This window comes from Gossypium hirsutum, chromosome A05 (assembly GCF_007990345.1).
Source record: "Gossypium hirsutum isolate 1008001.06 chromosome A05, Gossypium_hirsutum_v2.1, whole genome shotgun sequence".
NCBI classification, from domain to species: Eukaryota; Viridiplantae; Streptophyta; class Magnoliopsida; order Malvales; family Malvaceae; genus Gossypium; species Gossypium hirsutum.
The window spans coordinates 59689702-59701855 of NC_053428.1; the positions used below are offsets into that span (position 1 = coordinate 59689702).

Consider the following 12154-nt stretch of genomic DNA (forward strand, 5'->3'; position numbering starts at 1 on the left):
GGGTGCGAAGCATACCTTGCGTATGTACTTGATGACAAAGAATTAGAAAAGAAACCCGAATCTCTGCCAGTGGTTTGTGAATACCCGGATGTTTTTCCTGAAGAATTACCGGGTTTACCACCTGTTCGGGAGATAGAGTTTGGTATTGAGCTTGTACCTGGGACTACGCCGATTTCGATGGCTCCGTATCGTATGGCTCCAACCGAGTTAAAAGAGTTGAAAGCTCAGTTGCAAGAATTGACGGATAGAGGTTTTGCTCGACCAAGTTTCTCACCTTGGGGTGCACCCGTATTGTTCGTGAAAAAGAAGGACGGAACCATGAGGTTGTGCATTGACTATCATCAACTGAATAAAGTGACGATAAAGAACAAATATCCGTTACCGCGTATCGATGATTTGTTCGACCAACTGAAGGGAGCCTAAGTGTTCTCAAAAATAGATTTGAGATCGGGCTATTATCAGTTGCGAATTCGAGATTCGGACACACCCAAAACTGCCTTCAGAACGAGATATGGTCACTACGAGTTCTTAGTGATGCCGTTTGGGCTCACTAATGCCCCTGCGGTATTTATGGATTTGATGAATCGGATCTTCAGACCATATTTGGATCGGTTCGTAGTTGTGTTCATTGATGACATCTTGGTCTATTCAAGAGATGAGACCGAACATGCTGAGCACCTGAGACTAGTGTTGCAAATTTTGCGGGAGAAGCAGTTATATGCTAAGTTCAGTAAGTGTGAGTTCTGGTTAAGAGAGGTTAGCTTCTTGGGTCATGTGGTATCCGCATCGGGTATTCGAGTTGACCCGAGCAAAATTTCAGCCATACTTAACTGGAAGCCTCCAAGAAATATTACCGAAGTTCGGAGCTTCCTGGGGCTCACCAGTTATTACCGACGATTTGTAAAAGGTTTCTCGATGATAGCCACACCAATGACGAAGCTACTTCAAAAGGATGTTAAGTTCGAATGGACGGAGAAATGTCAGAAAAGTTTCGATCAACTGAAAACTTATTTGACTGAAGCTCCAATTTTAGTGCAACCCGAATCGGGCAAAGAGTTTGTCATTTATAGTGACGCATCCCTACTTGGGTTGGGTTGCGTATTGATGCAAGAAGGTCGAGTGGTGGCCTATGCGTCGAGACAATTAAAGCCACATGAGAAAAATTATCCGACCCATGATCTTGAACTAGCTGCCATCGTATTTGCTTTAAAAATATGGCGACATTACTTATTTGGTGAAAAGTGCCATGTATTTTCGGATCACAAAAGTCTCAAATATTTGATGACTCAAAGAGACTTAAATCTGCGACAAAGGCGTTGGCTTGAGTTGTTGAAAGATTACGAGCTTGTCATTGATTACCACCCGGGAAAGGCTAATGTGGTTGAGGACGCCTTAAGCCGGAAATCATTGTTTGCTTTACGAGCGATGAATGTGCACTTGTCTGTTCTACCCGACAATGTGTTAGTAGCTGAATTAAAAGCCAAACCATTATTGATTCATCAAATTCGTGAAGCCCAGAAAGTTGATGATGAATTGGTTGCAAAACGGGCTGAGTGTGCTCCGAACTAGGAATCAGAGTTTCAAATTGATGATGATGATTGTTTAAGGTTCAGAAGTCGTTTGTGTGTTCCAAGGAATTCGGAACTCATTTCGATGATTCTGAACGAAGCCCATTGTAGCCGAATGTCAATTCACCCGGGGAGTACGAAAATGTACAACGATTTGAAACATTGGTTTTGGTGGCATGGTATGAAACGAGACATCTCCGACTTTGTTTCGAGATGTTTAATATGTCAACAAGTGAAAGCGGAACATCAAGTGCCTTCAGGATTACTTCAGCCGATCATGATACCCGAGTGGAAATGGGATCGAGTCACAATGGACTTTGTGTCCGGACTGCCATTGTCAGCAAGTAAGAAGGATGCGATTTGGGTTGTTGTTGATAGACTGACTAAGTCGGCTCACTTTATCCCCGTGCGTACGGATTTTTCATTGGATAAACTAGCCGAATTGTATGTTTCTCAGATTGTGAGATTACACGGGGTACCTATTTCTATCGTGTCGGATAGAGATCCGAGATTCACCTCGCGATTTTGGAGGAAATTTCAAGAAGCTTTGGGTACCAAGCTGCATTTTAGCACTGCTTTTCATCCCCAAACCGATGGTCAATCTGAGCGGATAATTTAGATACTTGAGGATATGTTGAGATGTTGCATCCTCGAGTTCAGTAGCTCATGGGAACGGTATTTACCTTTGATTGAATTCGCTTACAACAATAGTTTTCAATCAAGTATTAAGATGGCACCTTACGAGGCTTTGTACGGTCGTAAATGCCGTACACCATTGTTTTGGACCGAGCTCGGTGAAAGTAAAATTTTCGGAGTTGATTTGATTAAGGATGCCGAACAGAAAGTAAAGGTAATCCGTGAAAGTCTGAAAGCAGCCACAGATCGTCAAAAATCGTATGCGGATTTGAAACGAAAGGACATTGAATATCAGGTGGGAGATAAAGTGTTTCTTAAAGTTTCGCCTTGGAAGAAGGTACTCAGATTTGGCCGTAAGGGCAAGTTGAGCCCGAGATTCATTGAACCGTACGAAATCTCCGAACGAGTTGGTCCGGTTGTGTATAGATTGATTTTGCCCCTTGAACTTGAAAAGATTCACGATGTCTTTCATGTTTCGATGCTTCGACGTTATAGATCCGATCCGTCACATGTGATTAATCCCTCAGAAGTTGAAATTCAATCTGACTTGAGTTATGAAGAAGAACCGATTCGTATCCTAGCTTGTGAAGTGAAAGAGTTGCGAAACAAAAGGGTTCCGTTAGTTAAGGTGTTATGGCTCAAACACGGGATCGAGGAAGCTACTTGGGAAACCGAGAGCTCGATGAAAGAACGATACCCAAACCTATTTACCGGTAAGATTTTCGAGGACGAAAATTTCTTAAGTGGGGGAGAGTTGTGACAGCCCAAAATTGACCCTAGTTGGGAAGTTGTTTCGGGACCGCTAAACCGAGTCACCGAAATGTTTGAATGTGATATTTATTGTCTAGAATATGTAATTATGAATGTGTGAAAATTTCAAGCTTCGATTTAGTCGATTGCATGTGAATTTAGTCAATAGGACTTATGTGAGAAAATTTTGAAATGTGATAGGTCAAAGCATAAGGGCCTATTAGTGCATGTTGAAAAAGGGGGGACTTGCATGTCAATTTCCCCCCTATTAGTAGTGGCCGGCCATGACAAGCATGGTAGACCAAGTGTGATGGGCAAGACATGTCATAGACATGTTGGGTTGGTGCATCATGGGTGGAAAAAAAATAAAATAATGAGCATGGAAATTAAATAATGAAAGGGAATATGATGAAAACAAAAAAAGTGTGTGGTTGTTTCTCCCCCGCCCATTTTGCCTAAACTAGAAAGAAAAACAAAAAAAAAAGTGCTCATCCTTTGGTTCATCCTTGGCCAAAAATTTTAAGGAGGAAGGAAGAAGAAAGGTTGAAGAGGTTCGGCCATGCATGTAGCTAGCTAAGGTATGTTTGATGATGTTCCATGAGATGCATGCATGTTTTAGTTGTTAGCTTGAGTTCTACCTAGCCCATGGTCTAAATCTTGCTATGTGATGGAAATGACACTCGGCCATGGATGCATCATTCTTGGTTGATGTTTGATGTTGTGGTGATGAGGCATGAAGATGAGTTAAGTTTCGGCTAAGGTGGATTTGTGTTGATGTCATTTGCATGCTAAGTGTAAAGCTTTGTAATGATGCATGTGATGGTGGATTGATGATTCTTGAATCTTCTTTTTAGCATTTTTGAGTGAGCACATATGTGCATTGGTTGCTAGATGGAGAAGAATCGGCTAGCAAGTTGTGTGCTAAGGCCGAATATAATTTTTTTGTATATTAATAAGTAATACATGTGTTAAATTGATGGAAAGGGAGAGGATGCTTTACTAGTGTATATATGTGTGTATTAGCCAAGTTTTGAACTTGAAACAAAAGGGTGTTTAGTCAATACAAGTGACCATACTTGTAGAATGTATTAAGTGTTGAAATCGGCCCCAAAATAGACATGCATATTCGGCCAAGGGGGGAAAAAATTAGCTAAAATGTTGAGTTTGATTCATGATTCCGTACATATGTGACTTTAATGTCTAATGTATAAATATGGGCTAAGTGCCTTGTGTTCCTCTTTTCGATGCTCAAATGATTAAATCAATTTATTTGTTTAATTAAGCTCAAGAGCAAAGGGGAAATAAATCCGATAAAGGGAAGGAAAAAGTGGTCGAATAGCTATCGGAATCGTTCGACAACACCCGAGGTAAGTTCTTGAGTAAGAGAGCTTAAATTAAGATTTGATTAGATCATGTTTTAAGCAAATCAAAATCATGCTCTTTGTGTGTGGCTATTGAGCCGAAATTACAAGAATGATAAGTGTCTTGTGTTTGAGTTTTGCTAACGAAAATGAAATACGAATGTGCCATGATTTATTGTTAAATGTGCATGGTTATTTGAATGATGTCCGGGCTAAGTCCCGAAGGCTTTGTGCTAAGTGACCATATCCGGACTAAGATCCGAAGGCATTTGTGCGAGATACTAATTCCGGGCTAAGCCCGAAGGCATTTGTGCGAGTTACTAAATCCGGGTTAAGTCCCGAAGGCATTTGTGCGAGTTACTAAATCCGGGTTAAGTCCCGAAGGCATTTGTGCGAGTTACTATAACCGGGCTATGTCCCGAAGGCATTTGAACGAGGAGCTATATCCGGTTAAATTCCGAAGGTACGTGATTCGGGAATGAATGATCTTGCTGTAAAAATTTCAGTTAATACTCTAGGAACATCCCAACATTGAGGTATGTTTCGTATGTGCTTGAATTTAGTTGAGCCCTTACAAATAAGTATTCGCTCAGTTGATAAACGAGCTACCGGCCTTTGGCTAAGTTGATCTTTTGTGTATGTACATAAGGGTTGGTAATGTGAATCAAGTATGATATCGAAAATTTGTGCATATGAAATTATCCGTTTAGCTATATGAATGCTATACTTTTGTTGTGCTGGAATTCCTTGCTCAAAACTTACTAAGCATAAATTGCTTACTCCGTTTCATTGCTCCTCTGTTTTATAGATTTGGTTCTCCAGCTATCGGACTCGGGATCTTGAAGTCAAAGTCGCCCACACTATCAAAGCCCCCCCTTTTGGTACAATTTTGGTTGAACTTCGAAATGGCATGTATAGGACTACCCGTTTGTTGTGGGTCGTGGACCCTTTGGACTTGTATAATTTTGGATAGCCATGCGAAAATGGCTTATATGTGTTTGAGTATAATGTTATAATCATTTGGTGTGGATATGCTTGACAAGGATTGGCCATGGGAATGGTTAATCACTATCATAAATTGTGCTATTTATGCAAAAAGGGCTAGTTGAATCATGGAAACCATGAAATAGGTAAAGTCTACCTTAAAGGCAGATGCTGACAGCAGCAGTGATGTAGATTTGGAAAATCACTAAAAATTGTAGGAATGGAATTAAATAGTTAATAAATTATGTAAACGAACCTTGATGAATCTATTTTCATAGGAAAGTAACGAAAGAATCATACAGACAGTATGTTAAGAGATATTCAGGTTCTCGTGAGACAGGGCCAGAACGGTTTCTGGATTTCCTGTTCCGACTTTGGAAATTCATTACAAATTAACCAGAGACAATTAGGAGTCAAGCAATATATGTATAGATTCCTCTTTGAGTCTAGTTTTTATAGAAACAAACGGCATCAGTATTGAAGCCCTGTACAGGGAGATATCCAAGTCGTAATGCGCAAAGGTCAGTGTAGTCGATCCCTGTAACATGGGAGACTTTGACTAATAAACTGTACTAATTGGCCCAACCAAAAATTCTAGAAAACAATATGTAGATGGGCATATGAGTCTAGTTTCAGGGAAAATTTACGGAACTGGATTCTGAGTTTCTGAACTCAAGATATGATTTTTAAAGCGACTACTACGCAGATTGGCAGTGTCTGGAAAATTTTTAAAGTCTATTAACACCTCGTGTTCGACTCCGGTGACGGTCTCGGGTTCGGGGTGTTACAGAATATTAGATTTCTGATGATTATATGCACTTTCTCGAAACAAATAAGGTTCTGCATTTGTTGCGGACAGGATTTAGGCCAGACGAGTAATTCTATTAACCTTGTCATAGAAAGGATTTAGCCTAGACGTGTAATCCTGATATAATACCTCTTGAGTGTATGTTACGATTAGGGTTTAGCCTGGACTGGTAATCCTACTTGAGCTCTTCTGAGCATATGTTATATAAAGGATTTAGTTTGGACTGGTAATCCTGTTATATGATATATGGTTCAAGAGTATATTCCTTGAGGGAGTGCCCTAATGGGTACCCTCGAATAAGAATTGACGGATTATGGAACCGTACACCTTGAGTGTACTACTTGAACAACCATCGAAATTTCAATGATTCAACGGACATAAAACTCTTGACATGGTATGAGAATTATGAGATGGAATGATAATGACTTGAAAGAATATTGCATGATGAGCTCATCAATGTTTACTTGATTGCTATGAGTATTTTTGGTGACTAACATGTCTGATTGAATGCATGTGTTTAGGCAATATTTCCAATGGATGGTAAACATGATATTGTGTGCTTAGATTTAAATAACACGATTGGTAAGTTTAGTTTTTCATTATATGAACTTACTAAGCTTGTAATGCTTACTCCATTTTATTTTCCTTGTCTTATAGTGCTCGAAAGGTCGCAAAGGTTGGAGGATCATTAGAGCATCGTCACATTATCAACTTGTTATTTTGGGGTATACATAGTAAAAAAACATTTTGGTATAATGGCATGTATAGGACAACTTGGCCATTAGTGGCATGTTAATGATGTTTGTAACCTAGCCATTAGAATGGCTAGTAATGGTTATTTTGGTATGATTAAGTAGGTTATTATGACATAATCATATGTGATACGTTAAGTATATGTGTTCAATGATGTTATTGCCTAACTTAATCCAAGGTAAGTTTATAAACACATGTGCATGTAATGGTATGCCATGATGAACGATGGAAATTGTTTAATTCGAATGCTTGGATTGGTTGGTATTGGATGCGTGGTTCAAGTGTAGGTCTTGGGTGAAATTTTGGGTGAGAAATGAAGCTAGAAATGGCTTCATTTTGTCCACACGGGCGTGTGTCTAGACTGTGTGTGACACACAGCCTAGTAACATGGGCATGTGGTTAGGCCGTGTGTTCCCTGCACCTTAATTTTGAGAAAAAGAATGTTCAAAATTGAGCACACGGGTAGAGACACGGACTTGTGTCTCAGCCGTGTGTGCCATAAGGCCTAGAACACGGGCATGTGTCTTGGCCATGTGAAACCTGCACATAATTTTGAATTAAATTAATTAACCATAGGGCCTAGCACACAGGCATGTGGCATGGCCATGTGTTCAAGTCAGAGAGTTACACGGGGTCGAACATGGCCTCTAACACGGGCGTGTCCCTTAGACCACACAGGCATATGAGCCCTACACCTTGGAAAAATTTTGAAATGTCACGAAAAATTCTTAGAGTTCCATATTAAGTCCCGACTCGATTCTAATGCTCGTATTGGGCCTCAAGGGTCCAATCAAGGGATGTTTTGAATGTTCTCGACTTATGAATAGTAATTTACATAATTTGTTTGAAAAATATTTTGAAAGTTCTAGTAATGCTCCGAAACTCTGTTTCGATGACAGATATGGGTTAGGGGTGTTACATTTAGTGGTATCAGAGCTACGGTTTAGTCGATTCTCGAATTTGACATAATAAACATGAGTTTAGCTATACATGCCATTATATGAATCGTGATAATGTGGTGACTCCTGATCATTTTAAATGTGTTTTTTCATATAGTAATGTTATCCAACTGAGTTAGAGCTGAATCCGAGGAAGCTGAGAGCAATGCTTCAACTTCAGTTCAAAGAGTTGCATCTGCGTCTGGTAGTGAAAGGCCCGTGTTTAAGGGCCAAAGTGAGGAGGCAAAACAAGCCTTCTTTCAAATGATGAATGAATGGTTTACCAAGTATCTGAGAACAGACCTTACTATACAACGACCTCTGCCACCTGCTCCCCAACTGATTCCTAAAGTACCACAGGATGCTAAACTTGTTAGAATTCGTAAGCCTCTGATAGATAAAATTTGTAAGCATGAGGCAGAAGAATTTAGAGCTACCACAGGTAATGATTCAGAAAAGGGTTGAGTTTAGGCTAGAAAATACTATCCGGGTTTTTGATGAATTATCCTGTACATCTGCTGAATTTTTGAAATGTGCAGTATATCTACTGAAAGATACAACTTATCATTGGTGGAATACAATAACTTTAGTGGTACCGAGAGAGAATGTTACATGGGAATTCTTCTAAGCTGAATTCAGGAAGAAATATGTTAGTTAGAGATTTATGGACCAGAAAAAGAAAGAATTTTTAAAACTCAAACAAGAAAACATGACTGTATTCGAATATGAATGAGAACTTGTTCGGTTGAGCAAGTATGCCAGAGAATGGGTTTTAACCGAGGTTGAAATGTGTAAACACTTTGAAGAGGGCCTAAATGAAGATATCAAGTTATTGATCGGGATACTCGAAATAAGGGAATTTACGGTGTTAGCCGACCGAGCACACATAGTTAAGAATTTGGGAAAAGAAAAGAAATAGGCTGAAAGAGAAACTCAAGTTTCGAGAAAAAATAACTGCGAATAAGTCACAATCATTTGCTTCTAAGAAATTATAAGAGTATTATGATCATGTAACTACCTCTACGGGATATTCTGGAAGAGAGCGGGGCTCTCAGCGTTCTAAACCGTGGTCTTCATCTCCATCTGTAACCAGTGTAGGTAGTGTTGGTAATCCAAAATTGAAATCTAAACATTGTAACAAATTTCATTATGGGGAATGTCGGTCTAGAGGTGGAGCTTGTTTTGGATGTGGTTCACTCGACCATTTTCTCAGAGACTATCTAGAAAGAGTTGAAAAAGAGATAGAACCAGCTCCAAAGTCTAGTAATCCTGTCTCGAGAGGCAGACCAGCCCGTCATCCTGACAATGTTGGTGGTAGTCGAGGTACTACCAAGGATACTACATTTAGATCTGAGGCACGAGAATCTGTAAGGACATATGCTATTGGAAACACATAAATTTTACATACCCTTTTTAACTTAAAATCATATAGTTTTGATAAAATTCTTATCAAAAAATAATTAATTTTTATAAGATAATTAAAGTGCACTTAAAATATGAACATGTTGAATTTTAGTTAATTTTATAATTATTTTTGATGAATTTTTGTTATTTTCGGTAGATTTGCACAAAGGGCGAAAAATGGCTCAACAGACACTACTAAAAGCACAAAATCGATAAGCAATTTGAAGTATCAAGGGGAACTAAATTTTAGCCTAAGACGGTCCAAAATTATGTGTATTAATTATAATATAATTAATTTTAATTTATATCCAATTTAATTTGGGTTCATAAATTATTATTAATTAATTATGAAAAAGTGGTCCAATTGAACTAAACCGAGTGAACCGAACCGCCCAAGAAATAGACAGCCCAAAATCATCCCAAGAGCTGACCCAAATTAGCTTATTAGCTGATTATTTAAGCTTGCAAAGAGGCCCTCAAAGACTTGTTCAAGTTGCATTCAAACCCCTCAACAATTGGGGGCTTTGTAGATATGCCACAAGCCAAATTTAGCAAAGTTGAAACCATCAACCTTGCCACATGTGTGGCCAGCCAAGGGATGGCTCTTTGGCTGCTATTTTTAGCTAATTTTAGCAGCCATATTCAGCTATAAAACCCTCTTTGTTTGATCATTCAACACAGCTCAATTCATTCACATCTTTCCTCTCTAGTCTTCACTTTTTCTCTTCTTTTCCGTTCTAAATTCTCTTGCTCACTTGCCAATTTCTCCCCTCAAAAAAGGGGTGTTCATTAGCCATTTTGAAGCAACATTGAAGTTTTCATAGCAGCTTTGATTAATGAGGACAACAGAGACTGAAGAACGGAACAAGCTAGTGAAGCCACGAAGAAACACAGGATTTGATTCTTGTTCCCTATCTCTTTAGGTTTTTTTTGTTGTTATGATGAACATATCTATGAATATTTAAGTTGTTGGAATGGCTAATCTAGTCAATTTAGCTTAAATTAAATTCATGTTAGGTTGATTGCATTTTGCCTGCTTAAATTGTTAAAATTGTGTTTATGTTGTTATAGGCCTCGGTAAATTGCTTGATTAAGTAAAATCATGACTATGTTATTCTTGCATTACAATTGTTAGGTAACTAATGAATTGATTATTTAAACAGATTGAAATTGTAATAAATAGACACAGTACTTAATCAGTGCATGTTTAATCATCTAAGGTAGCTGAAGGTTAAATTAGCAATAGTATCTGATGATACATTTGCCTTGCATAACTTGCAAGATTATTGTGATTAAACTGTTTCAAGGTAAGGATACTTTGTTACCTCACATAGTCTTTTATGTGCTTATTAAATCGAGTTAATTGTTTGAATTGACATAGGGATATGTTTAAGAGATTATTTCAATTTAATAAGTATATATGTGCAATAACATATTTTCCTATTAAGATTTGTTTAATCGATTGAATTGACATAGGGATATGTCCAAGACATGAATGGATTTTGGTAGGTGAGTATCTTCATAAGTTACCAAATTACCAAGTTTCCATGAATTTATTCGTAACAATATTACATGAGTTTAATAATTCTAAGTTATGAAATGTAATTAATCTAACACAGATATGTTATCTTGATTAAAATCGTATTTTGAAATCGTGCATTTGAGATTTATTTATTTACTTACTTAGTTTAAAATCTTAGTTTTTAATCACCCTCTTCAAACAAAATATTTTTCTTCACCAAAGTGTTTCAAACATCATTCATAAATAATTCTTTTCACAGTCCCTATGGGTACGATAACTCGGCATTTACTTGTCACTTTATTACTTGTTGCTATTATGTACACTTGCACATTTCCATTGTTCCAGCTTTTTGGCGCCGTTGCTGGGGACTGTTCTAAAAAGTCATTATTTGTGAATTTGTTAGTTTTGCATTTTGATTTAATTTTTTGTTTAAATTGTAACTTAATTAATTTTTTTGTGATTATTTTAGGTGTTTATGAGTATTGACTGAATTATTGATTTACTCCCTATAAACCCTAAGATTGAACGAACTTTTCAACAGCGAAGAAGACAAACATGTCCGAGAAAGACCGAAGAAATGAACTTCGAAAATTTGAATCAAGGAAACGGAGCAAACCTTGCTCAAAATCCTATCTTTATTACAGATAATAGGGATAGAGCTTTAATACAGTATGTCGTGCTAGTATTTCATGATCTTAATCTAGGTATTAGGAGACCCGAAATTGAGGCACAATAGTTCGAGCTGAAGCCAGTCATGTTCCAGATGCTTCAGAAAGTAGGCCAATTCAGTGGAATGCCTACTGAACATCCTCACCTACACATAAGATTGTTCATGGAGGTGAGCAATTCTTTCAAGATAGTCGAAGTACCCGAAGATGCATTACAATTGAAGTTGTTCCGATATTCACTAAGCGATAGAACTCGAGCCTGGTTGAACTTATTGCCACCAAATTTAATTTCCATATGGCAAGAGTTAGCAGAAAGATTCCTTATGAAGTATTTCCCGCCTAGCAAGAATGCTAAGTTGAGGAACGAGATCACTACCTTCCAACAAATGGATGATGAGTCCTTGTATGAGGCATGAGAAAGGTACAAAGAATTATTACGGAAGTGCCCTCATCACGGAATCCCATATTGCATCCAACGTGAGACATTTTATAATGGTCTCAATGCTTACACAAGGATGGTACTGGACGCTTCTACTAATGGTGCTCTCCTTTCTAAGTCTTATAATGAGGCTTATGAAATCATTGAGAGAATTGCCAGCAACAATTATCAATGGCCAACCAATCGAGCAGCATCATTAAGACGAGTTTCTGGAATACATGAAGTAGATGCTCTTACTTCACTCGCATCTCAGGTATCATCAATATCCTCATTATTAAAAAATCTTACTACTAATGGGCCTAATAGTTTTGTAGCACAACCAT

At 38.1% G+C, this 12154-nt stretch overlaps 1 non-coding gene across 1 annotated transcript; it reads right to left on the reverse strand.

Annotated features, from left to right (window-relative positions):
• Positions 1-11745: 11745 nt before the first annotated feature.
• Positions 11746-11852, reverse strand: LOC121229802 (small nucleolar RNA R71). The gene has a single exon (XR_005927758.1). It is a non-coding gene; the product is annotated as a small nucleolar RNA R71 (small nucleolar RNA).
• Between the last annotated feature and the right edge of the window lie 302 nt (positions 11853-12154).